The 25,988-nt window shown below is 53.1% G+C and overlaps 1 pseudogene; it reads right to left on the bottom strand.

Annotated features, from left to right (window-relative positions):
• On the bottom strand, positions 1–25,412 carry LOC119100346 (homeobox protein B-H2-like; annotated as a pseudogene).
• Positions 25,413–25,988: the final 576 nt, after the last annotated feature.

The raw sequence follows: 25,988 nt of genomic DNA, 5'->3' as shown, positions 1-25,988 counted from the left end.
TCACTCGAACAACCAATGTTCCGCGGCACGCACGCGGTCCTCGGCCGCCAGCGTTCCCCTCCGGCGGCGGCGTGCCTGCGTGACACAGGGGCGAGCCGGGTCAAACCGCCGGCGCACCGGGTCGTGACGGTCCGGCGCTCGACCCCGCGGAGCGCTGCGTGATCACGACGGCACGCGGCGGCACGATCACAGCGTTGACGCCGCGGCTGGCCGGCCCGGCGCCGGTACACGGCCCAGGGTCGGCCACGGCCCCTCTGGCGGAACCAGGGCCGGGAGCCGCCCTCCGGCAGGTCTCTCAGCTCCGACAGCATCACCGACGGGCAACCAGACAGCCGTCGAGACCGTCTCTAGCCGCCCGGGACGGGGTGTGCGCGCGCCACCCCGAGGTCATCGGGTCACGCCGGCTGCCGCCCCGGCCGACCTCCGGCTGACCCCGGCTGACCTGACGACCCACCGGCGACCCGAGGCGGCGCGATCACGTGGGCTCGGCGCCCGGCTTGCTGTTGCCGGAGAGGGCGGTCAGGTAGTGCGCGGCCGAGTGGAGGCCGCCGAAGGAGGCGAGCGCGGGCGCGGCGCCGGCCGCCGGCGGCAGCAGCAGGCGCGGCACGGCCGCGGAGCGCTGCGCCAGCGCCGCCGCCGCCTGCCGATAGTAGAAGTCCAGATCTGCGCGCAGAGTGACGCCGGTGTCAGAGGGTGTCAGAGACGGCGCCTCAGGCGCACCCTGCGACGGTGCCCGGCGTCAGATGGCCATAAATCATCCGATTGCATCGACATAACAGCTACATGGGACAGCGAGCATGCATAAGTGGCTGGGCGGTCCATCTGCAGGTGGTGTCAAATCGTGCTGAATGCTGGAGCGGCTAAATTGGGACCACCGCAGAATGGTGAACAGGCGCGCACCCAGGCATCGTGAGGGGTAGCTGGAGGCTCCGCCGCGTTCTCCAGCCTGCCTGGCTCCGCGTCTGCACCAGAAAACCGTGGGACGTCGGACAACAGAGATAAGCGCCGTCGCGCCGAGTGCTGGAGCGCGCGCGGAGGGTGGCGAGGTGCTTATACATGCGTCGGTGCGATCTCGCAGGAGCAGAATGCAGTGCGGAGGAGAAGTATGATGGCGGAGGGGACGCTGTACACTTACTCTCGCTGCTGTGAAGGAGCAACGACTGTGCTTCAGAGATAGGTTTGATGTGATCCTTACGGGTGCACTCGGGCCAATATATTCGCAAGGATGTAATTTGCTTTGTCACTGACTGTAGGTCAGCTCATGATCTCACTGACAGTTTGAACAAAGGCGTTTAGGGGCTCGTCGCCTGCGTTGGCAACGCCCCCATCGCTGAGCAGCAGATACAATGCTTGACATCGTGGCCAGTACATGGGTAGCGCACTGAGATGTGAGCTGCGGTGCAGCATCGTGCGAGGCCGGGCGGGGCGGGCGGTTCCTCGGGATCTACGCCGGACAGCCGGAGAGGCGGCCGCCGGCTCGGGGGAGCGCGGCTATGCGCCGGCGTCGAGCACTCACTGGAGGCAGACGCGTACGGCCAGTAGGGCGTGCCGTACAGCCGCTGCACGGCCGCCGTAGTTGCCGGCCTCGCTCAGCAGCTCCAGACCGACGGCCGTCTGCCGCTTCCACTTGGTCCTGCAACACCCGCAGCGGTGCGTTACGGCCAGACGGCGGGCGACGGCACCTCCGGCGACGGCACCCCCGGCGACGGCACCTCCGGCGACGGCACCTCCGGGCACCCCCGGCGACGGCACCCCCGGCGACGGCACCTCCGGGCACCCCCGGCGACGGCACCTCCGGCGACGGCACCCCCGGCGACGGCACCTCCGGCGACGGCACCTCCGGCGACGGCAACCCCGGCGACGGCAACCCCGGCGACGGCACCTCCGGCGACGGAACCCCCGGCGACGGCACCTCCGGCGACGGAACCCCCGGCGACGGCACCTCCGGCGACGGAACCCCGGCGACGGCAACCCCGGCGACGGCAACCCCGGCGACGGCAACCCCGGCGACGGCAACCCCGGCGACGGCACCTCCGGCGACGGAACCCCCGGCGACGGCACCCCCGGCGACGGCAACCCCGGCGACGGCAACCCCGGCGACGGCAACCCCGGCGACGGCAACCCCGGCGACGGCACCTCCAGCGACGGAACCCCGGCCGGCGCGTTATAGACGGCGTCTCCAGCCGGCGCACGACGGCTCAGACGCCGTCGACGCGCAGCGCTGGGTCAGAACATCACTCAATTGGTGCTCGAGCGCGCGTCACACACCGGAGGGGAACACACTGAACTGCACAAGCGAGTGTTATGAAAAGCATTCGGAGAAAACATGTCGGCACAGAATTCCATGCATGTCTTTGCAGTAGGTGAAAGCTAGCTGGAGGACTACACGTCTCCCCTTTAAGCATAATCAAGCAGCATTTGAGTGCAGTTTATTCTAGATGTATAGCATGAATATAGCTTAAACGTTCACCATACTAGGGAAAGTGCATCAAAGACCCTTAAGGTTTTCCAAAAATAGCTTCCAAGTGCCTTTTAGCACGCGGTGAAATTTTTGGCATTTGAGTTAATGTCTGTACACTTCTAGGAAAAATTTGACGTCTTTGGTCTCCACGACTCAAGATCTAAAACCTCTTCCTCATGGTCATGTCAGTGATGTTTTATTCAAAAGCGGCAGATATAGTTTTTTTTGGTAGAGTAGCATTTGAAAGAGCATTACTAGACTGCTTTTTGGTCGCTTTTCCAGACTTTATCACCCTGAAGTGCATTACTATCGTTCTGGTGACCTTTGCAAGGTCAGACCGCCCCGAGTCAAGCCACATCAAACTTTGACCGCTGTGACCGGATTTGAGCATCTGAGGGTTATACGATTTAAAACATAATGCCACTTATTCTAGGCTTGGGAAGACTTTTCTAAGCATGTTTTCCCCATTGATGTGTCTTGCACATTCTTGATATAGCCGCACGGGATAATGCAAAAATAGTCCTCACCTTTGACCTGACATGACATGACAGGTCAAATGTCGAGGTCCATTAGTGCCTGTTTGATGGAGTTTTCCAAGAGCTATTCGTCCCATCTTTTACACTGGCTTATCATACTTAGTTCGTAGGTTAAAATGGCGGGTCTGAGTGGTGCGAATTTGACCGCTTTGACAGGTCAAACTACATCAGACTTGAGCTTTCCAGTGCCGTTTTCCGTGTGGCTCTAGCTTGCTTAGCTTTCGGGGTCTTTGGGGGGAGGCTTCAGAAACCCCCCGTTCTAATGGTGAGTGCAAAAATCTCCGCTTTGCGAGTGTTAAGTGCTTTTACGGGTCATGGATCCCTACAAATTGGGTCTTATTGAAACAGGCTCCCGCCCCAGGAAAATTCCCCAAATCACAAATACGGCAAATGGATAGCAAACTATCTGTTCTTACGCTTATTGTAGTTATCTACTATCAGTCTAACCACAAACACAATATGATCTTGGTTTGCGTGGCATTTACGCGTGCATGCTACACGCCTCTTACATCTCTGCCCGCCTGGACTACTGCCGTCACCAATGGGATCGTATTTTCTATCCACATAAAATCCCGTGGTGCGTTTCAGCCCCTTTATGACTGCCTTCTTATGAAGAGCTGACCGAGAAGACCTATTCCCAACCAGTTCTTGTCTATACATGCAGGAGGCGAAGAGACAAGCATTGCTCCACCCTAGCCTCCGGCAGTGGTTCGCGGTCACGTTGCTGATCCTTGGCCTGTGCGTAATCCTCACTCGCACGGCTACCTGAGATGGCCGGCGACAATAAGAATGTCAGAGAATACATCCTGTTACTTAGCAGAAAAGTGCAGACGTTGTAACTTGCATGTTACAGACACGTATATATATATATATATATATATATATATATTCATATACTTCTACTACTTCTCTCTCTCTCTCTCTCTCTCTCTCTCTCTCTCTCTCTCTCTCTCTCTCTCTCTCTCTCTCTCTCTCTCTCTCTCTCTCTCTCTCTCTCTCTCTCTCTCTCTCTCTCTCTCTCTCTCTCTCTCTCTCTCTCTCTCTCTCTCTCTCTCTCTCTCTCTCTCTCTCTCTCTCTCTCTCTCTCCCCCTCACTCTCTCTCCTTTTCTCTCTCAAGCCCACTCTAGATCAGACTGCTAGGATTCCTTGTTTACCACACACTTGGCTCATTATCATTAGACAATGTCATGACCTCTGACAATCGCTTTCTTTTGGGAGGCTCAGGGGGCCCCACGATCGCAGGAGCACCGCTATCCGGCTTTTTTAGGCCTCTACAAGTAAGGCGACCTTTGTCCACTGTAGAACTTCCGTGAGGTCCTTTCTCGGACGATTGCGCTCATATATATATATATATATATATATATATATATATATATATATATATAACGTCCTCGGCACGCTTATTACTAACCTGAGTGGCTCGCTATTCAGGGAATCGTTATTTTTTCGGGGTTCCTTGCAGCAAGCGCACCACTTCAGGACGTAAAATTGTATTCAAACCACTTCCTACCTTTTACCCGGTAGAGTCTCTTCATAGCACGCCAATATGTGGTACGAAGCGATGGCAGTCAGTAATCACCAGCATCTTCTCGAAATGAGGAACCATGTGCACCTATATGCGCTCCAGTCACAAACTTAAAAGGTGAAAACAGCTTTTTTGCGGTCACTCGGTCGTGATCTAGGCCCCCAAATGCTGTAGCATTGGATAATTTGTGCTGATTTTATTCACGTCACCAAAACAAAAAAACTTCAGATGACAGAGCAATGCAGAAGACGTGGCGCCATTTGGCAAATAATGGAGTGCTTGGAAATGATCGCGACGTTGTTTGGTAAAGGCCAGCATAGCAGATGTCTTGTACACGAAGGCAGGGTGAAGTGGAGGTTACCCGTTGTCCTTCACATATGCTAGCACTACTGCATTCTGACGAGTCGTGAGGAACCAGCATCATGGAATGTTTTACTAACAGTGTTGGAGAAAGTGTTTTTCGGAACAGTTATTTGCTTGCTGGAAAAGAATGTGATGAAAATGTGACGATGATTATTTCAAATACGAGTGGATCACTGCATGCTTGGTATCAATGACGTCTACCCACGTGCCAAGAAGTGAAGGCCGCCATGCTTGCCACGCGTCGACAGGTTTTTAAAGCCTGAGTACGCGGCAAAGTGAGCTACTGGTCAAGGCTATATGGTCCCCAGACTAATGTTTGATTTGATTTTATCACCTTGATGTGTTTGGTTGCTGAACACGACCTTTGCACCCGAAACAATCTTTTACTCTGAGCAAACCATCTGGACAAAATCGCAGATGGAAGGTCACATCATGAGATCATCAAGGCAAATTGACAACGAAACCAATATGCCAGTAGCGATGAATGCGTATGACATTTCAAAATGTCCTTATAAATGTCCACCACGCCTGTCTAGCCCAGGAATTCTCATCACCACAGCACCCATGTTTATTCTTCATATCAACATCCCCGCTAGGGCTCTCCATTGCGCAAACACTACCCGTTTCTAGGACAATTTGGCCCATGTTGGGTGGTCCGTCGCCGCCTCCCTCCCCTACCCCTTCCCGCGAGTCAGCACGCTAGTGGTGCCGGACGGGCGTTTTTTTCCGGACTATCACGGCCATCTGAATACAGTTACGAACCCGTATAGTGCGTATTCATGTACACCGGGCATAAAAGCTGGCGATGGGTGCGATTCGGCCGCCGTCGACGATTTACACCCAGCGCCATTGTGGCCGGCGTTAACGCCGCGACATTAATCAAACTGATCCCGTATTATTCATCACGCCGTCAAAATGATTTGCAGCTTTTGGTGTTTTCAGCGCGGGCCGTGCGCGCCTCTGCCTAAAGCAAGTGGGCAATTTAGCCGCTGGCGCTGGCCGGGCCTGAGCCTGGTCTCCGTGGGAGACGCGCCGAGATGTCCGCGGCGCCAGCTGAGCCGACTCGAGACCGACTCGAGCGCGCTCGGCATCGATCGCGTCCACCGGCCCGGCGCGACAACAAAACAGTTGCAGCTGCATTCAGCGGAAATGCCCCGTCATCTTGCAGCCGGGCACAGACAATCGGGCGGGATTTATTCCGCCGAATCGATTAAGTTTTCACGCGGGGCGAGCGGGGCGCGGGCGGGCCCGCTCGTCCCGCCTGCCATCATTAGTCAGCTGACTGACAATTGAGTGACGTCACAGAGGGCGACGGCAGCCTTCGGGCCGTCACCGAGCACGCCCACGTTTCAGGCAGCACAGTATCACCGGATAATGGGCGCATTGTTGTCCGAAACTGAATCGGGCCCGAGTGATTTCCATTCCGCCGGAGCGGCCGCGGCTTTCCGTTCGAATCAAAATGCAATTACGGCGGCATGCAACGCCGCGCAGCGCCGCGGCACGTCATGTTGTGGGTGTTGGTGGGTGACGGGCGCGGGCTGCGGCTGATGCACGCTCAGGCCCGACCGGAGGCCACCGATCCGCTGATCTGGTCCCGACCAGCGCCAGCACCAGCGCCAGTGAAGCCGGCGCACAGTGCTGGCCATGAACAGCCAGCCTGAGAGTGGCTCTGTAGTTAAGTGGCGGACGATTTGTGTGATAATGACAGGGTTGGTGGCCCGAGAACCTCCGCCGAGTGTGGCTCGGTATCTCCCACTAAATATTGCGTGACAGACTGTGTCATAAACGGCCATTTCAGTTGCATGCATCGCCAAATAACCGCGAGTCATGGCTAGTCCAGCCGCTCAGGTCAGGACCACGGCTGTTTCAGCCGCTCACTGTGGCCCAGCGGCTTCTGTCCAACTCCGAGTATTGCGGGACACCCGAACCGTCATCGCACCAGCTATTACCATGTTTCAGTGGCGAGTGCCGAACTCAAGGCTAGCGCAGCCCTTACGCGCCAACATGTATCAGTGGTTTCAGGAAATGCGTCATTGCGTTCTAGTGTAGCCAATGACCCGAGTCTAGCCCCGCGGCTCCATCGCTCGATCGGCGCAGACTGCCACAGCATCGGCCAATAACCACAGCCCCGTCCCCGCGCCTCTGCTTAGTCGGTGCAGACTGCTACAGCAGCGGCCAATGACCACAGATCCGTCCCGCTCCTCCATAGCTCGATCGGCGCAGACTGCCACAGCAGCGGCCAATGACCACAGCCCCGTCCCCGCGCCTCTGCTTAGTCGGTGCAGACTGCTACAGCAGTGGCCAATGACCAGAGCTCTATCCCCGCGTCTCCATAGCTCAGTCGGCGCAGACTGCTACAGCGGTGGCCAATGACCACAGCTCCGTCCCTGCTCCCCCATAGCTCAGTCGGCGCAGACTGCCACAGCGCGGCCTTCGCATGTGATCGCCGCGTTCCCAGCGCGGCGCCGCCAGCGAGGGTCGCGAGCCTCAGCCCGGCCCGGTGTGAATCTCAGCCGGACCAGTTGCCAAACGGAGCGTCGCGCCGCGTCTGGCGCAGCGGCAATTATCATTTAATTACTGCGTTACGTAGCCGGCCATCGATCAGGCGGCATGAGAGTCCATTTTCGTCGGGCCGGCCGCGCGGTCGGTTTCTCCCATGACAAACGCAGCGATATCGCCAGTTGCGGGCTGATCGCGTCAGTTATGTTCCAGTTGATTAGCGCTGGCTGCGAGCCGGGGCTGGTCCACGACCGAGACGGCGACAGGCGGGCCGGGCGGGGACGACGCGCGGCCGGACACCGCGCCCAGTCAACCACCAGTACGGGAACACGACCGGGACTCAACGCCGTGTCCAGTCAACCACCGGCACGGGAACCCGACCGGGACTCAACACCGTACCTAGTCAACCACCAGTACGGGGACACGACCGGGACTCAACATCGTACCTAGTCAACCACCAGTACGGGAACACGACCGGGACTCAACACCGTACCTAGTCAACCACCAGTACGGGAACACGACCGGGACTCAACACCGTACCTAGTCAACCACTTGTACGGGAACACGACCGGGACTCAACGTCGTACCCAGTGAACCAGCGGGATGGAGTCCCGACCGGGACTCAACACCGTACCTAGTCAACCATCGGCACGGGAACACGACCGGGACTCAACGCCGCACCAGAACGGGCGCCACGGACGTAATACCGCGCCGGGACACTCGTCAGAGCCCCACATCCAGGACCGAGCGGTGCACCAAAACAAGTGCTGAAATCACCATAGTGCGAACCTACCTGTAGCGGTTAACAAGATACGAAGGTATACTGTGGAATGTTAAATACATTTATATGTGAGCTGTTTAATTAGGTGTGGTTTCCTTGTAGCACTGCAGTAGCACCAAGCTTTTGTTTCGTGGTCCATCAATGTACGGGGCATACAGTTGGCGAATTGGAAAAGACCGGCTCGCCACGGGTCTGATCAGGCCACGGTCACAACCCGAGGTTGCTGTAAGACGAGAGCAGCACCATTGATTGAGATTGCGGGCAGAATACATTCCACGTGCTCCAGCGGACCACACCGCCGATCCACCTGTTTTGATGCCTTCTGGGTCTGACCATCGGATCGCTACAACCAAAGCAAATAAGGCTTGAAAGCAACTGCACGGAGTTGGCGCATGTATGCACCTCTGCACCATTTATAGATCACCTTGCCAGCATGCTAGGTCATGGCAGCCTTTTTAAGAACCGGTCCTGGATCCCGATCTCTGGGGCCTGAACGGAGAAGCTAAGGTCATGGAAATCACAGACACGACTGGCTCTCTCCACTGAAAGTAGCATCCCTGCACAACATGGAGAGCATCTGACTCATTTAGATGCAATCGATGCGAAAGTAAATGAACAGCGATTATCACCCTTGTTGGCCAAAATGGCCCGGACCGTCGACGGTCGACATCGAGGCAAAGCTGCGCGCGACGAACGTATGGACGATAGGTCCATGAGCCTCTTCGCCATCTAGGCTCTCCTGAGAGGCGCCATGGCCGATGATGTCGGATTTAAGCATATTTAGCATGTTGACGATGCAACACCTATCTCTCATCACCTAGCTCGCACCATGTCAAATACGGTGTCTAACTGGTGGCACCATCGTACAACACCAACCATCATACAACTCCAACTCCTGTGTTTTCACTGTTGCCTCTATCGCTAGGGCGCGGGGCGTAATAAGCAGCATTGGATACAGTTCACTGTTGTCACTACCACGGTGTAGCGAGCCGTGATCTTCGCTATCGCGGCAGGCGTCTTACTTTACAAACGAGACCATAAGCACAATGCGCCTGGAAACTATGCCGCCAACAACCTATCTGACCAGATGGACACGTTACACTGCGCAGATAGTGAATTTAAATCGTTATTGTACGAAGGCAAAGATAAAGCCGTCGCAAAGGGGGGGGGGGGGGGACGGGCTAGGACGCATCATATGAGGAGTCCACCAGGCTGAAGAAGGCTCGTTAGATGCTGACGGCAGACCCGCTGTCCGCTGGCCCACGCCCCGCCAGGCAGCTGCTCAGGACTAATGGCGTAATGTACGCCTTGTCCGGGGAAGGCATGCTTTAGTCCGCACGTGCCTTAGTCCGCAGGTACGGCAACAGGGTCCAAAAGGTGTGTGGTGGATGGTGCTTGAGATAGCATTCAAAACCGTGCTCAGTCATTCCAACGTGATGCCAGTCAACAACTATACCCTGCACAGACACTATACAGCTCCATGAAATCCGGGACAACGTGTCAGATCCACACGACCTCTGGATCCTTCAACATCACATAGAATGGCTTCATCAGTGGTCCGCAATTTCAGCTGACGAAAACAATGAAATGATTTAAGGTTTGAGGCTAATCTGAACGACAACACCCAGCCATTATGGGTGTGCTTTTGCGACAATGTCAAGACTGCACGCCCGTGCAGGTTTCACGGCCCAGCCTCTCCTGGCTCAGAGCACAGCGTCTCCTGGCTCAGAGCACAGCGTCTCCTGGCTCAGAGCACAGCGTCTCCTGGCTCAGAGCACAGCGTCTCCTGGCTCAGAGCACAGCCTCTCCTGGCTCAGAGTACAGCGTCTCCTGGCTCAGAGCACAGCGTCTCCTGCTCGAGACCAGTTTCAGAGAAAGCGACGCCCAATTTCCGATTGGATGCTTGTGCAGCTATGGATTTGACACTTTTGAGATGCTCGTGCATTGTAGCCCAGACATTTGCTTAGACCGTGCAGACATCTCAAGCTTAAGGTTGCGACGAGACGCATGCGAGTCGAACAAAGGGTAAAAATGTAGACCACGCTCTCAGTCCATGGCTTGACTTGACCCGACCGAGTTGACTGAACAAATTACCAAAAATCAATTGCACTCTTCTTTTTCGCATGATCGCCATTCCCATACCCTTGCTATTTTTGCGTTGCTTTAGGAAACGATATACCACTCACGTAAACGCCAACGAATGACAGACATGAGCACACAAGTCCTAATTAACCAACATTTATATATATATATATATATATATATATATATATATATATATATATCGTCCATCCTTAGCCTTGTGTTTCTTTTCCTCGAAGCGGAAACATTGCGAAGCGCTTTGGAATGATATTTTAACTGAGTTATGTAACACAATTCGTAAATGGGCTGTGCCATAAACTCAGCAAATACATTTTAGGCAAATGTGGGTCAAATATCCTTCTGCCATTCTATCCTTCCTGCCTTTCGTCCGTTCGTCCGTCCGTGCACCCGTCCAGTCTTTCTTACTTCTCGCCTGCTTTCCTTTCCCTTTCTCCCTCCTTCCCCTGTTAGATAGTGTCAGTCTTGTCAACCCACACACAAACTCAGGTGAACAATAGCTCAGCTCAGAAAATGGCCGCTTGTCAAAGAGTCGGCAATCAGCTTCCCTTGTCCCTCCCCCGCAGTACAAGGAGCCTAAGCTGGTCGGCCTGCGACTGTGACGCCGCCAGCTTGCATATGGTTTATCATCTGGTTGTGGCCACAGTCACTCATAGACTCCTCTGGTGCATAATCTTGACTTCGGTATTGATAATATGTCCTGATGCCTCCCTACTCACCTCCTGTTCTGGTACCAGGTCTTGACCTGGGTGTCGGTGAGGTTCAGCTTGGCCGCCAGCTCCATCCGGTCCTGCACGCTCAGGTACTTTTGCCGCTCGAAGCTCTTCTCCAGCGTCTGCAGCTGGTGATCGGTGAAGGCGGTGCGTGCCTTCCTCGACTTCTTGCTGGCCGAGCCTGACTGGGAGTCGGCCGCCACTGAGGCCGTGTCCTCCTCAGAGTCTGGAACGGAACGCAGCGAGTTTGGAACGGTCTGGAGCGGAGCGCGGCGGGTGTGGGACGGTCTCCAAGTCCAGAACTGCCGCGGCGTAAAGCACGGCGACCGTGTTCCCCTCAGAGCCCCAAACGGAGTGTCACATTGGAGCGGGTGGGTGGCAGACTGTCGCCGTTGCCGTAATGGCTGGACCAAACACGGGTTAGAGTGGCAAGACATGGCTGAGCTGAATGACGTCTGACTAGGTGGGGGGGGGGGGGGGGGGGGGTTAAGCCTGTACACAACATTCTCAGGTGCCAAAAAGTTGCGGTGTTACCTCCCCATCCACGTTCTCATTGTTTTTTTGTCGCTGCCGTTCGCTGCCGAAACATATACCCATGCACAGTTTTTGCTTCAACACTAGAGAAGACCTGGTGCACTGACAAGTAGCGGCGGAGCTAAAGCCTTGGCAAAGAGGGGGGGGGGGGGGCACAGGGCTGACAAATGACAAATGGCCCCTCATAGTGAAAGCCCCCCTAAAAATCATCGGATATGACCCATTTGTGAACGCGGGGTACGGTTTTCTTTTATTTGTTATGACTTTTACCTTCCTACACTGGAACAGAAACTAGAAGTGTTTGCATTTTGAAGTGAATAGATTGAAAAAACAGGCGTTAAATGACATCATGGAAATTTGGATGGAGCTAAGAAGCCTTCCCAGAATTCTGAAGAGGCTACTGCGAAGATATTGATAACCTGGTTAATGTAGATCGAATATAGAAATGGGTCAAAAATGGTGTTGACATTGCCAACTAATGATTGTGTTGAAATTTTCAACATTAAGCCAGCATCGCTTACCGATAAAAATTATGTAACGCAGTTTTAACAAACACACTTGCAACTCTTAACAGCAAAAACTAACAAACACAGCGTTGCAGCCTCCACCGGCCACGCGGCGTTGGACTAGCAGCTGACAACAAAGGGCGGTGAACGGGCGGACGGAAATGGAGACGCATTTGAAAGGAGTGCCTCTGAATGCTTTAGGACATCATTTCGAACATTTGAGAAGGCATTGTGGACGTACATTTCACCTGTGTCGTTTTAGGATTGTTAGTAAGAGCAGATTAACGTTTACAGCACTGCGAAATAATGCTGAAATGTGGTGGTGAAACTGAAAAAGTAAAGATAGGATCCTTATTGCTGTGCTACTCTGTTCGGTTTTACGGAGCATGGGTGTAGTTTCCTATTCCGTTGTGGGGGCTGAATCCCCCAACCTGGACTTCAGCCCCCTCCCCCAACTTTGAGAAGGATTGCGGGCCAAATTTGCAGAAAGACCTGTTTGTTAGCTGATTTTGGGGTAGGTTGGATCATTTTTCCCTGTTCAGCCTCCCCCCCCCCCAACTTATTTTGTGACACTACGCTCCTGTGGCTACAGTGCTGATCACTCCTGAGATTGAGAGCACGCAGGCTAAAAAATTGTATGCGATTTGTTTCACTAGTACATTGTGAAAAAACACTGAACGTTTGCAAGTGAATACGGGTCAGCTTTGTTCATTTTTGAACTCATTTCGACTCAATCTATTCAACATTAATGAGACCCTTTACTTTTCCCGGCGGCAAGGTACCCTATTGAGCAGAACACTAGAGGACACATTATGCCTCCCGGGGAAGGTAAAGCATCGTTCCCGGAGGCAAGGGATCCTATTGAGCATAACACTAGGGGACACATTATCGCTTCCGATGAAGGGCTAAAGAGTTACTTCGTGCCAGCGCTGGGTACCTTCAGGCCGCCATTCTGGCGACGCGGGGCGAGATCTCCTTGTCGATCTGGACGCCCTTGGAGCTACACATCACATCACATTAGCCCCCTCTCTGACGCAGGACGCCTGCTGACCCGCGCAATTGGTCCGTGATCGATGCAGGAACCCTCAATGACGCAAAATATCCCTGGTCGCCGTACAGCTGATCCAAAACCGGGCATACGGATAGAGTTCGGCTTAACGGACCCACGGCTGGAATTGGGCTGGAGGGTCCACCGTTCGGTACTGGAGACACTGAATGACACAGGGCTCTTTCATGGTCTGAATGTCAACTCGAATGATAAGTTATCGTGATTCCTTTCATTTTCAGAGAGCCCCGAACAACGCTAGAGGCCCTCTGGCATTCAGGGCTCAATCCCCTTCCCCGTTCAGTAAATGCTTCCCTGACCGACCCGAGGCCTCTTGTTGACACAGGGCACCCTACTGAGAACTTTGGGCCCCTGACCAACACAGAGGCCCCACATTGTTGTAGGCGCTCCGTTCAATGCAAATTGCGGATCCGACCTTGTCTTTGCTTCGAAAATAAACCCCCAAAACTCAGACCGACCCGGAGCTGACTGTTCTATGTTGGTGATCTCTTTCCGGAATAGAGAAACGCACTGCCTCAGGGGTCCCCAAATGGCGCAAATGACATTTGGGATCACGGAACCACTGGCGTGGGTCCTCACTATGACCCACAGCAAGCCCTTCGACCCTTCAGCCTTCCAATAAGCCCCCGATCTTTTGTATCGAGAGATCCTTCGGACTCCCTTTCGGGCCCCCTCAAGCACGGTTCCTGGCCGACTCGAGGCCGCTTCCTGACGCAGGAGCCCCTGTTAGGCACTGTGGGCCCCTAGCCGGCACCCTCATTGTTTCAATGGCCATGACAATGCAAATCGCGGGCACGGCCTTACACGTGCTTGGGAAATTGACCCTACGGCTTAGAGTGACACGGAACCGACTGCTTAGTGTCACCATACTGTGGAGACCCGAAATGTCCCAGGGCCCTCAAACGATGCAAGAGGCCCTTTGCCTTACATTTGAGGCCATGGTTCTACGGGCGGGGCGACATAAAGGCCCTTATAGACTCAGGGGGTCCTCGATCGGCGCAAAGGGTCCGTTCACTGCCATTTAAGGACTCAACCCTGCAGACCCCCGACTGGGGACCAATTATCAACACAGTGCCCCCGATTGGACGTTTTGGGCTCTAACAGACGAAGGGGTCCCGACCAATATAAATGGCTAGTCTCGGCTTTGTCCCTCCTTTGAAAATGGGCCCTAAGGCCCATACCGAAACAGAGCGGACTGTGTCATGATGGTGGTGTCTGACCGAAACATAGTCCCTTATCTATTCAGGCGCCCCGGAACAAGGGGCCCTTGGCGCAAAGGGCCCTCTGCCTGGCATTGGAGTTTCCGGTCCTGCAAGCCGGACCCGTGAATGCGTTCTCTGGTCGGCTTTTGGGTCCTTCGGGCCCTTACTAATCGGTAACGAAACCTAACGGATAGGAGAACATGCCCTCTGTGCCCCCCCCCCCCCCCCCTTACCTGCGCCACTGTCCACAAGCATTATGGTGCATTATTCACAGCACAGCGTCGCGCACCAGTGAGTCGAGATGACAGTTGACGTATGCAAATTTCACGGCCGTTTTGTAGCGAATGAAAGTGGAAATCAGGTGTTGCAAAGTGCAATTTACCCCCATTCTAAGCCGTCAATCTGGAAAACTGCTCCGAGCAGGCTGTTCAATTGATTTAAAAACATTGACTTGCAACTGTGACTAGTGCAAATCAGCCGATAAAACAAACGTTAAAGACAGTGGGTCGGGCATGCAATGCTGGCTGGCCCCGGTAGGAGTCTTTCTGAACAGTGTCTGCTTTCAATAATGCACGGTCCACTGCGCTATTTGTTCCAGCGGGACGCAGCATGAACCAGTCCATACTAAGCATGTGTCTGGTTCCCAATATTTTTTGCCGGAAACCGCCTCCTGGTTCCTGGTTCGGGAATAGAGACGCAGCCTTTCATCCCGCCAACCCGCCAATTTCTGACCCGCAAGAACCCGCGGGCCTTTGCCTGGGTTATGGACCAGACTTGGCGAATTTTTGCGGGTAAAAAATATAAACGGATAGATAAGGTATTTTTACTATTCCTGACATGTTGAATTTATAAATGAAAGATAATCCCCAAACCAGAGTGTACCAACAAACACACAATCATGAAACAACTAGTGACAGAAAACCCATGACAGACATCACGCACCACTAAACCAGGCTGCACAAGCGGCTTGAAGAAAACGTCTCGCAGAAAAATCAAGAAAATCAACCCAAATTTTCTCAACCATAGCCTGATTGCATTGAGCAGCAGTTAGGCGGGTCCTTCAGATAACTACGGCTACGCGCTGCACTTGGCTGCTATTGTGAAAGTGAGGTGCACTTAACCTTATTCGGTTTACACAAAACCATTCCTCACAAATCATAACCAATATCCATGATTAATTAAATGTATGGGAAGCTGTAAGCCTTCCATTTCCTTAGCTTCACCCGCTTGTCAGCACAGCCAGCAGTTGCTGGCGTACTTAAGGCGCAACAGTTGTCGAAACTGAAAAGAAGTGGTGGCATTGAGTTTGCTTATTTATGCCTGGAAATATATGCAATTTGCGACCACGGCTACAGGGCACTAACACATTACGGGTTTCCTTACAGCGATTGTTGCTATTCCGCAACCTATTTTTAACAATGGCTTTTGTTCTGTCTGATTTGTTCACTATTCCGATACTTTTATCTGCATGTGGATCTGTGTGAACAAATTCACCTCGACATATGACGTCAATACAGCATTCGTTAAAAATTGAAAGTTGCATACTGCAAGCCGTGTTAACTCTAGAAAAAGGTCTTGAAATTTTTCTTACAGCGTTCGTTTGCTTTCATACACGTTTTCCTGTAGCATGCAACAATATACCAGAGCTATTGATGGGATTGATAAATGTCAATGTTGTCACTGGAGGGAAAAATATTCTTGGACAAAACATTGCTTCCCTTGCTTTCACGTCATATCACAGCGTCGCGGCGATGGTGGTGGGACGGAATGCGGATGGTGGTTGGTAAGAGAGGAATGTGGATCGTTTCAAAGCTACCATGAGGTTTTACGTGGTGCTGTTACATGATGTATCCACTTAATGACAGCACACACCATATTGGAAACTGGCTCTGTTTCTTCAATAAGAAATATGACATAGCGATTGTGACGCAGTCGAATAATGATCAAGCTTATGTGCATTGTAATAAACTAAGACGTCCCATGACTTGAAATATCCCGCATTTTTTACTCTGTCAGAGCAAAGCTATCCGTTGACGCATGCAATTTTTGCAGAAATAGCCGGTGGTCTATTGAGATGATGTAGAAGGTGTGAAATCTTTCGGACCTTTTTTAAGGGCAAATTTAATTTTCACACTCTGTCTCTCATTTTTAGTTGAAAACTTCCATTACAGTGTCGAAGATTTATATTGATACATTCTAAATCCCATTGTGTAGGTACTTGGATTACTGCTCTCTGAGCAATACCACTGGTGTTCGTCAAATTATACTGCGCATTAGATGGCACTTAAATATCATTTTATGCACACTTTAGTGTAACGGCATTAAGGTGAGATAATAAAATGCATATTGTAATAACTTAGTACTTGCGGCTTAATGGCGAATCAGCACCAAAGCGAGTTTTTGCGGGCTGGGTCACTAGCTGGGCGGGGCGGGCTGGGCGGCGGACTGATATTTTGGAGAAAATTGCGTCTATATTTCAGAATTAGGAAGAACCCGGGAACGAGTCTAGTATCAAGCCGAGTGATCCAGCAGGAATCAGGATCCAGCCTCATATCAAGTCAAAATATCCAGCAAGAACCAGGATTCAATCTCATGTTACGGCAAGACATCCAGCAAGAGCCACAATCTGGCCTGGGACATAAAGAGATCCAGCAGGAACCAAGATTCAGCTCACAAGTAAACTGGGATCCAGCAAAAACCTCTCTGTGGTCAGCAGTGGTGCCAATGCAAGCAGTAAGAGCTTGAACCGTACCAGGGACTTTGTCAGCCTTGTTTTTCTAGGTTCAGCAAGGTGTTACTCAGGGGCACAATATTTCAAAATAATTCAGGGAAAATAGCTAAGCCTATTCCCACTTTTGTATTAGAGTTGGGAGTGCTAATGTCGCCTAACAATATGAAACAATATCCCTGGTGTTCCGAAAATTGAAACAAATGAATGAAAACAATGTGCAAAAACCACTTTAGCAAGCTTTCCAAATCTCAGCTGTTTGATGCAGCATGTCACCAAGAAATCTTGCAAATATCTGTCACACTACATAATGGAGCATGGGACATTTAGCTATGTGACTTTGACCACTTCATTTTTGTGCATACATGTAGCCCCCTAAGAAAAGCCACCAAGAGATCATCGTGCACTGATAACGTGCACTTTTCTCATGCCTGTAACTAAGTGACATCAGTTTCGTTTGCGGAAACCATTAATGAGTGCAAAACACTCCACAAAAGTACTTCACTGTTGTAAACAACGTTTACTACGGTGTAGCTCATAAGTTGAAGAGATTTGCGACTGTGTTTTGATACAACACGTTGTGTCACCCGCTGCCTGTCCGTTCACCACGCTTGCCTGACGTTCATGAAAAGTTAAACTGGACGAAATGAGTGGTCCCTGCCACTAGTTCGTCAAGTAAACAAGCACGAAACGGTACCTGCGATCTAACGACAACTTTTGAGCGAGGGTCTTACCATGTCGCTACGCATATCATTAACTAGCCTAGCACTATTCGCGTGCGGTCAACACTCGAACTGTCAATCTCCAGCGTATATTGCGCTGGGCTGGTGCTCAACGATACTGCGAATGGCGCACGCTGACAGTGACACCTGGCTTACAGTCCTCATTGTGGGCCTCTTCCTTCCCCGGCGCTGCTCAGCTGCGCGCGTCGTTAGCCCGCGGCCGACCTCACGCTTGGCCCGCCGTCGGCCCGCCGCCCGCCGCCCCGCGACCGTTTCGCGCGCGAATCACCGCGCGCCCTCGCAGCAGCGCGCCAACGGCGGGCCTAATTAGAAAATGTGCTCCACTTTCTTCGGTGCCGGCGTCGACGCGGCGGCATATGGGGTTAGAGTGGCCTAATGATACATTCACAGCGTGGCCGCCGGATATCGCCCCGATCAGCGGCCGGGACGTTCTCACAATTACCGCATCACTTTCTGCGCCTAAACGGCTCCCGCCGAGCTGGCGACCGGCGCGGGCACGCCGCGCATCAGGCGGCGACGCACGGCGCATCAGGCGACGACAGGAGACGTATCAGGCGGGGGACACACAGCGCATCAGGCGGCGACACACGGGGCATCAGGCGGCGACACACGGCGCATCAGGCAGCAACGCACGACACATCAGGTGGCGACACACGCCGCATCAGATGAGACACGGTGCATCAGGCATCGACAGAAGGCGCATCAGGCACCAACAGAAGGCTCATCAGGCGGCGACGCACGGTGCATCAGGCGGTGACACACGGCGCATCAGGTCATGACACACGGCGTGATAACCAGTAGCACACGGCGAATCAGACAGCGACACACGGCGCGACAGGCAGCGACGCACGGCGCATCGCGTGGCGACACACGGCGCATCAGGCGGCGACAGAAGGCGTATCAGGCGGCGACAGAAGGCGTATGAGAGGGCGACAGAAGGCGAATTAGGCAGCGATACACGACGCATCAACAGGCGGCGCAGGGAAGCGTTAACAACTTTGGAGCATGCCCGGTGACTCCTCTGAACAGTACGATGCCGGGAACCAACGCGGGCATGATGGTGCTGCCTTCGCTGAACACTAAAGTGGCCGCCGTACTTTGCCATTGAACATTTTATAACCTGCCTTAGACGTCCCACAAACGAATCACGCGACGCTTTTAGCAACAATTACCAGTCAATGCCAACCACCTTACAACGGGTTCATAAGGCAACAGAGCGCACAGCCGGTTGTTGAAATGCTGACGCTGGCCGACGGGAACGGTGAGTGGCGCTGACTGTGATTCCCACGCGTCTTTGTGTGGGGTGTCGGCGTGCGCTGGCGGTAGCGCGACGGCGGCCGCACGGCGGTGCGACTGTGACTCAGGCGTAGCGCGCGACGTGGACGGGCGCGGGAGGGCTGGGCGCAGCGCGGCCGACCGGCACCCATCGGCACAGGTGTTCGGCCGCCGCGCCGCGTAAGTGGCCTGCTCATTGTCGGGCCGAGTGGCACACAAGCGTTTCCACATCGGCTGGCTGTCTGTCTTTATTGCGAGCAGATGAGCCACATGTGCGGCCCACAATACGGTAAACACTTGGTGCGCTCCGGCAGCGGCGCCGGTGCGGCGCTGAACCGATTTGCGGCCGGCCGCCGCCGCCGCCGCGGACCGCCTGGCCGCGCTGCGGGATTCGCGTCGGCGCCGGCACCCCGCGGCCAATGTCACGCGTGACGGAGGCTGTCAGCCGAAGCCGAACACACGAACAAATCCGACAACCAATCTGCCTCGTCGACAGTGTACGAGCCGAGGACCAGTCGAGATTATCCGCCTATGACACGTCCTGGGGCGCATTGCTTCGCTTTCTTACGTGTACGTGTATCCACGTGCATTGCAGCTGGTTCTAGATTTAATAATGCGATGGAGACGCGCTGTTGTAGAATTTGTTTTCTTCTCTTTATGGCAAAGCAGCCAAAACAGATATTATACACATACGACATAGTACACATTAAATTACTTCCAGTAGCTTAGTTTCTTGTTCGGGTCGGCTCCCTCCCCCAATTTTGGGAAGGTTGTGGGTCAAATCCGAAAACAAACTTTTTTCTTGGAGTGCATTGCGATTTATTCTGATCAGTTTTGATGTCACCGACCTTTCGGACCTGCCATTGATTCATCCATATGTCAAGAACCAAGTGTATCTTGATCAAGAAACACAACGTGTACGCAGACTAAAGCCTGTTCAAACACCGTTCAACTCAGCTGATATTCTTGCCCCGTGTTGACTTCATTAAAGTATGCTTGGAGACACTGCTTCAAACCTCATATTTTTTAATTCGAGCTGTTTAACTTTTATGCGCCTGTCTCTCCCGGCTTATGCCCCGGCGTTTTGTATGTGGGAACAAGTCACTGACAAACGATAGTGGCGCTTCCCGGTCAAATTCTTGCGCACCTTTGAGAAGCGTGAGTGGTGGTACGACGTTGAGACGGCTGGGTCATTGATGGCCACCACATTTAACTACACCAGGCGGTGCACATCACAAAAACCGGGTGTAGGTGCGATTTCCCGTTCTTGTCGGAGTCTCATTGTGCTAGCTGCGAGTGCCTGCGTGTTTGGCAGAGAATTTCCAGCATGTTAATTTCACTTCTCCCGTACTTTAAGAACGAGGTCCATTTGCAAGCAACACCGATGTCTTTCCGCTCGCGTAGGCAGGACGATTTGACGCAGCCGCTGGTAGTACCATTCTGCAATAGTCATCCGACTTCGGCTCTCTGTCCCCGATGATGACGTCATAGCAGCTGTACAAAGTGTTGGACCGTCGGCGGCGTGTGACGCGGCGTGTTCGCTGCGGTTTATGAGACAAGATTATTTGATTTTCTGATGCACTGATTGCCCAGGCATCTTTTGTAACGTCGCGCACTACAAATCCTAGTCTCGCGGATTTGTTCCGGAGGGTTTGTGTGGAAGCCATCAAAAGGCTAGCTGTGGTAGCATCAAAAGACGCTGCAGGGGGTTTGCATGATAGCCATCAAAATGTGTACCTCACTTCGAACTCTCACTAGCCGGGACAGCTCTTATTAACATCGAGTTCCTTACCGCTTGGTTGCTAATTAAGCTGCTGCTTCACGTGGAAAAACTACGCTCTGTTTCTTTAAACTCTGAATTTACATGACGGGATGTTAAGCAAATAATAGATTTTTAGGTAACAGGAAACTGAATAAAGTTATCAAGCTGGCAGTTTATCTGTTTGAGGGTATTACCGTACCACCTAAAGCAAGCATGAAATAACAAACCAGATACAGTGGACGGTCAACTGTTCAAGGAATTTTAGAGTACCTTCGACTGTCAAAGGCAGTTTGTGTTCCCATGTCAGGGCCATGCAGGTAAGGGCTGCCAAGATAGTGTGTCGCTGATCCGGTATTTGCATACGGCACGAATGATCATGAGTTCTAGGCCCTTTTAGGAAATGGCTTACTTTCAATTACCTGGGATACATTATCGTACAGTCCAACCAAGTCGGAGGCAAAGCAAGTGCCACGGTATTTGTTCCGAACATATGAATATTTCAGACTTATTTACAGGCTTGCAACATGATACCAATGGCTTATGCAAACTGTGTCCACCTACGACATGCATTTGCTCTTACCGTTTTTATCCTCCTCGTTGTTGCTCAGTTCAGGTAATGTCAAATCAGAAATCGCGGCGATTGGCATGCATAGATATGTGAACTGCATGTTCACCAATTCGAATAACAAATCACGCTGGCTGTGATCTGAGCTGGTGTAATATCAGTTGAGACAGCGGATGTTTTCTGACCTCAAAGGGTCTGACCTCAAAAACCATTTCAGGTTGAATACGTCATGTGATCAGTAAATTTGCATCACTACAGGCCGCCGCCTTTCCACCTCGCATTCACTGCAGGCAGCGCAGAGTCGACTCTCTCGAGTGTAATCCTTCTGTGTCACCTGTACCTGTCAAAACGAGCTCATAAATCGGTAAAAATGGTTGTGCCCTAGTTACGTGTAGTGTTCTCCCATTACAGTGGAGTTATAGCAAAGGGCCTTGCCCCCCCCCCCCCCCCCCCACGATTGTCTCGGCCTCTGCAGCGTTTGACCTAAATCGCCAAATACTTGTCCAAAAACGCCAACAAAGGCAAACCTCTCACGCTTTCGGGAACTTTAACTCTGACCACCTCAAATCTATGTTGTAAGGCTCCGCTTACAAAGTAACATTTTTTCGGAAGAAATAAGCGTCGAAGGATGGTCCAGCCATTCCAAGCTCCAAAGAGCTCTTGACATGGCCCGCGATTTCTGGTCAGCTTGAAAAGATGGCTGCGAACGGCCTGCACGAAGCCTCGTTCCCAGCGCTGATAACAGCTCCATGAAGATAGTTTAACGCACAACGGTTACCCGTAAAACGATGCTATCTAACATCTGCAATATGCGATACATGTATACTTACTTCGTCGAAACCTCATGGTAAGTTGGCATTGCCTTAAACGGTATGATATGCTGGCCCTGCTGCCATGGAAGTAATGCAAACTGAAGACACATGTGGTGTCCTAAAGGGTCACTAAAAGGCCCCAAGCAATCGCTTGTTCTCTTAGAATATCCAGTGACATGGGTGTTGGGATATATTTTTAAGGTTATCTTTGCTTTAGGCGAGATTACTTTTTGTGACATAATTAGATTGTTGATTGAGCCGGACCAGTACACACAGACGCGGTGGCAACAAACAGCTTTGTTTGACGCGCACACAAACGTGTGTTCCCAATGGCAAAGGGTAATGCTATAGCGAGCCACCAGACCGGGCTATCAATGTGTGTTTTTAGTAGCCATCAGTGACACTTGCCGCTGCAAGAACGTCTTCCCGCCGCTTGTTAATCTTGGGTAGAAACAAAGGTGCCGGTAGCTTTGAAGGGTGGATGTTTCTGCTCGGGCTTCAACAAACAACGTAGAGAACGGTGACGCATATTTAAAACACTTGCTGCCGGCCAGGCTTGCTCATCGTAATGGTTATGCAATCGCGGCCTTTGTCATCGGAGGGCAAATCCACAGCTGAAATAATAGCTGGTGACTGCATACGACAGTCAGCCATTAACGCCACACAGAATCAATTTTTGGTACATAACTTGCAGCAAGGATGCTGAAACTGCAGTACAATGCATTATGCGCTAGTAACACGATAGAACAATGTGCATTTGGTGCAGTTTCAAGCTATGTTTCTCTTCGACGAAAAAGAACGATAGAAAATGAAATTTTAGGGGAAAAGCGAATCCCTTCCAAGAGACTCATCCCCGTCAAGGACGAGCAAGTTCTCTGGACATCTCTGGCACACCGCTCCCCAATAGTGTCTGGGGAGCCGAAAATCGAAACTACCAAAAGTTCTATATGTTCCATATTTATCATCACTCGTTCAATACACTCGCCATGGAAATCCAATCGAAATGCTGGCATGCCTTTTCTGTTCCCGGTAAAATGTTAAGTATGAATCAAGATCGCACCCAAAGGAAACGTCATCGCAAATAATCATGATCGCATAGTAAATCAAGTCCACGCTCACACAGCAGGCATGGAAGGCGGCTGCACAGTGACAGGTGTGGACGGTGGAAGGTACAGGGCGTGCATCCCATCGCAGTTAATTGCTGTGTGCTTTTCCTGGCACGATAACGTAACTAACTGTGCACTTAAACCAATTTGCTTCACATCTCTTAGTTTAGTGATCGTGGGTGCTGTATAACCGAGCTGTTGAAGCGCCCTGCGCTAAATCATCATCCCTAAATCATTCCTTTCATTGCTTGGTAACCAGAGCATCTGCGCACCGGGCAAGCTGCGCAAGAAAAAACAATGAATGCATAACGCTGTCAAATATCGCCAGTGAACGCAACCATCCAAAAAGTTCAAGTTGTTTTGGTTAATAGGGTTGTTATATATTGTGCCGTTTCAGGACGCTAAGGAGGGATTTCTCAGCAGAAGGTCATATGAAGACAAAGGCATTCAGCTTCTGGATTCTTAGCATCATGAGTTTTTCTGTGGAAAATAGCCGACCTTCAATATATCGAGACCCTCTGGCTTGTGCGGCCGTGTAGAGCTGGCATGATTCATGAGTGAACTTCACTTCAAAAGGCAGGGTCTATCGTCACCAGTGTACAAAGCTGCGCAAAAGTTAATATTACAAAACATGACGTGCATACAGGAAGGAAATTGGTCTGGATCTGAGCAGATTCCGCCAATGAAAAGATGCCAAGATGATCGATCAGTAATGCATCTCAGAATGAGGCACGATACATGGACCTCTGTAAAGAGCTGCACAACGGACGTCTAAGCCAGGAGGTCTCGATGACCATAACCGAATCTAAGGCCAGAAATGTACTTCTTTAAGCCACCAGTCATTCAGTCATTCCGGCTTCTACATGCTGACAACCGACACCCGGCACCATGCTTAAGGGCTACCTGAGAAACGGACGACTAGAAGGGTGTAACCAATGGCGACAGAGTAGACGATCAGCAAATAGGCATATGCTTCAAACTCCCGCGGTCCAGTGCGAGCTCCGTACGCATAACCCCGCATACAGTTGCTATTTTATCAAAAATAGTGGACTTTATTTCGTGTTGCCTACCTTAAGCTGCCGATCAGGGGGTATCCCGCAGCATCTCTCATGCTGCCAGCGTACCAGTCGTTTGTATAGTCAGCTTGTGAGGACGGCACATTTGCAAGCAGCACGCGCAGCCACTCAGCCTAGCAGCCGGACGCCCAGCCGCCGCGGGCAGGTCACTGGACGTCAGCAAGGTCATTCACGGTTCAGGTGGCTAACAAGGCCGGAGTCTGGCCGCCGGTACCCTGCTATCCTTTTGGGCTTGAACGGCTTGAACTCAGGGTCAACGACCGCCCGCAACTGATAAATAACAGAAATTGACACTCGCGCAGAGCAGTAAGTGGTCGTACTTTGGCAGTTTTGGGCAGGGCTGAGCCATGCCAGCTGAGTGTTTTACCTGAGCTGATAATTAGGGCCTGGTTAATGCCAGAATGAGCATCAAATCGCGAGTTAAGAGGCCACCACAGCAGCTCCAAAGTGCTGCTTTTACTCTGCCTGGGCCTGGCGGGCACTTGTGCAAGACTGTAGGCGTCCACCGGACGGGTTGGGGTAAGCCAAGATGATGCACAGTGACTAGGTCCAGCTCCGCCGGCAGCCGTCTCTGCCCAGCATAAGAACGCTGACCCCACAGCACGACACAGACATACACATACACACAGATACACACACACACATACGCATGCAGAGGGGTGCCGGGACACAGGAGCGGGACCGGAGGCGTCAGAGCTGAGTGGCCGCGGTCTGCTCGGCCGGCAGGGCCACTGACCTGGCTTATCGCCGCAGGCGCTGAGCGGCGGACTGCCGCGGGCGCTGGCGGCCGAGTCGGGTGACGAGGCGCGCTCCTCGGCCAGCCGGGCCAGCAGAGCCGGCTCGGCCAGCGCCGGCCGCCGCGCCAGGATGTCGCCAATCATGAACGACGCGCGCGGCCGCGTGCTCAGGTTCAGGCCCACCGCCGGCGCTGGCTCGCACGCCTCCACCACGCAGGCCTCCGGTCCGCAGCGCTCCGTCTCGCGGGACTCCGTCTCGCAGCGCTCCGTCTCGTAGGGCTGCGGCCCGCCGTGCTGCGGCCGCTCCGGCGAGGCCGACATGTCGCACGCGTCCGCCGCCGGCCGGCGTGCTGCCCCCACCGCGTGCGCCGTCGCCGCCGCCGCCGCCGCCGCCGCTGCGCTCCGCCCGCCGCTCAGCGCCGCCGCCGTGTGCCGCGCGCTGCCATTCGGCCGCGGCGCCCACTTGTTCGCGGATGACAAAAGCGCCACTCGTGGCAATTTAGTGTAATCAAACAGAATGTTATGCCAATCGCGGCCGCCCGGCCGAGGGGCGGTGCTTACGGCCATATAGCACTCATCGATGCCGCCAGCCAATCAGCGTCGAGTCCGCCGGCCGGCCCAAGACGCAATGAGCGGCAGCCGGCGCCGGCCGCCGCCTTGTTTACATACGAGTTATAGCGCGGTGAAATGGAGCGGCCCGGGGCGGGGACGACGCGTGCGGCGCTCACTCGCAGCAGCGGTGGCCGGAGTGGCCGTCACGGCGGCGGTACGCTAGGAGGGGGGGGGGGGGGGGGGGGGGGGGGCGGGAGAGCAAGCTGTTTTGTTTCCGTCAGCGTCCTGACTGCGATGCCTTACGAAACCATGGAGGAAATTGGGGTCTTCCAATACAGGTGGGAG

The sequence above is a fragment of the Pollicipes pollicipes genome, unplaced genomic scaffold (genome assembly GCF_011947565.3).
Source record: "Pollicipes pollicipes isolate AB1234 unplaced genomic scaffold, Ppol_2.1 Scaffold_4881;HRSCAF=5763_pilon_pilon_pilon, whole genome shotgun sequence".
NCBI classification, from domain to species: domain Eukaryota; kingdom Metazoa; phylum Arthropoda; class Thecostraca; order Pollicipedomorpha; family Pollicipedidae; genus Pollicipes; species Pollicipes pollicipes.
The sequence above is the reverse complement of the archived record's forward strand: the minus strand, read 5'-3'. Positions and strand labels throughout refer to the sequence as shown.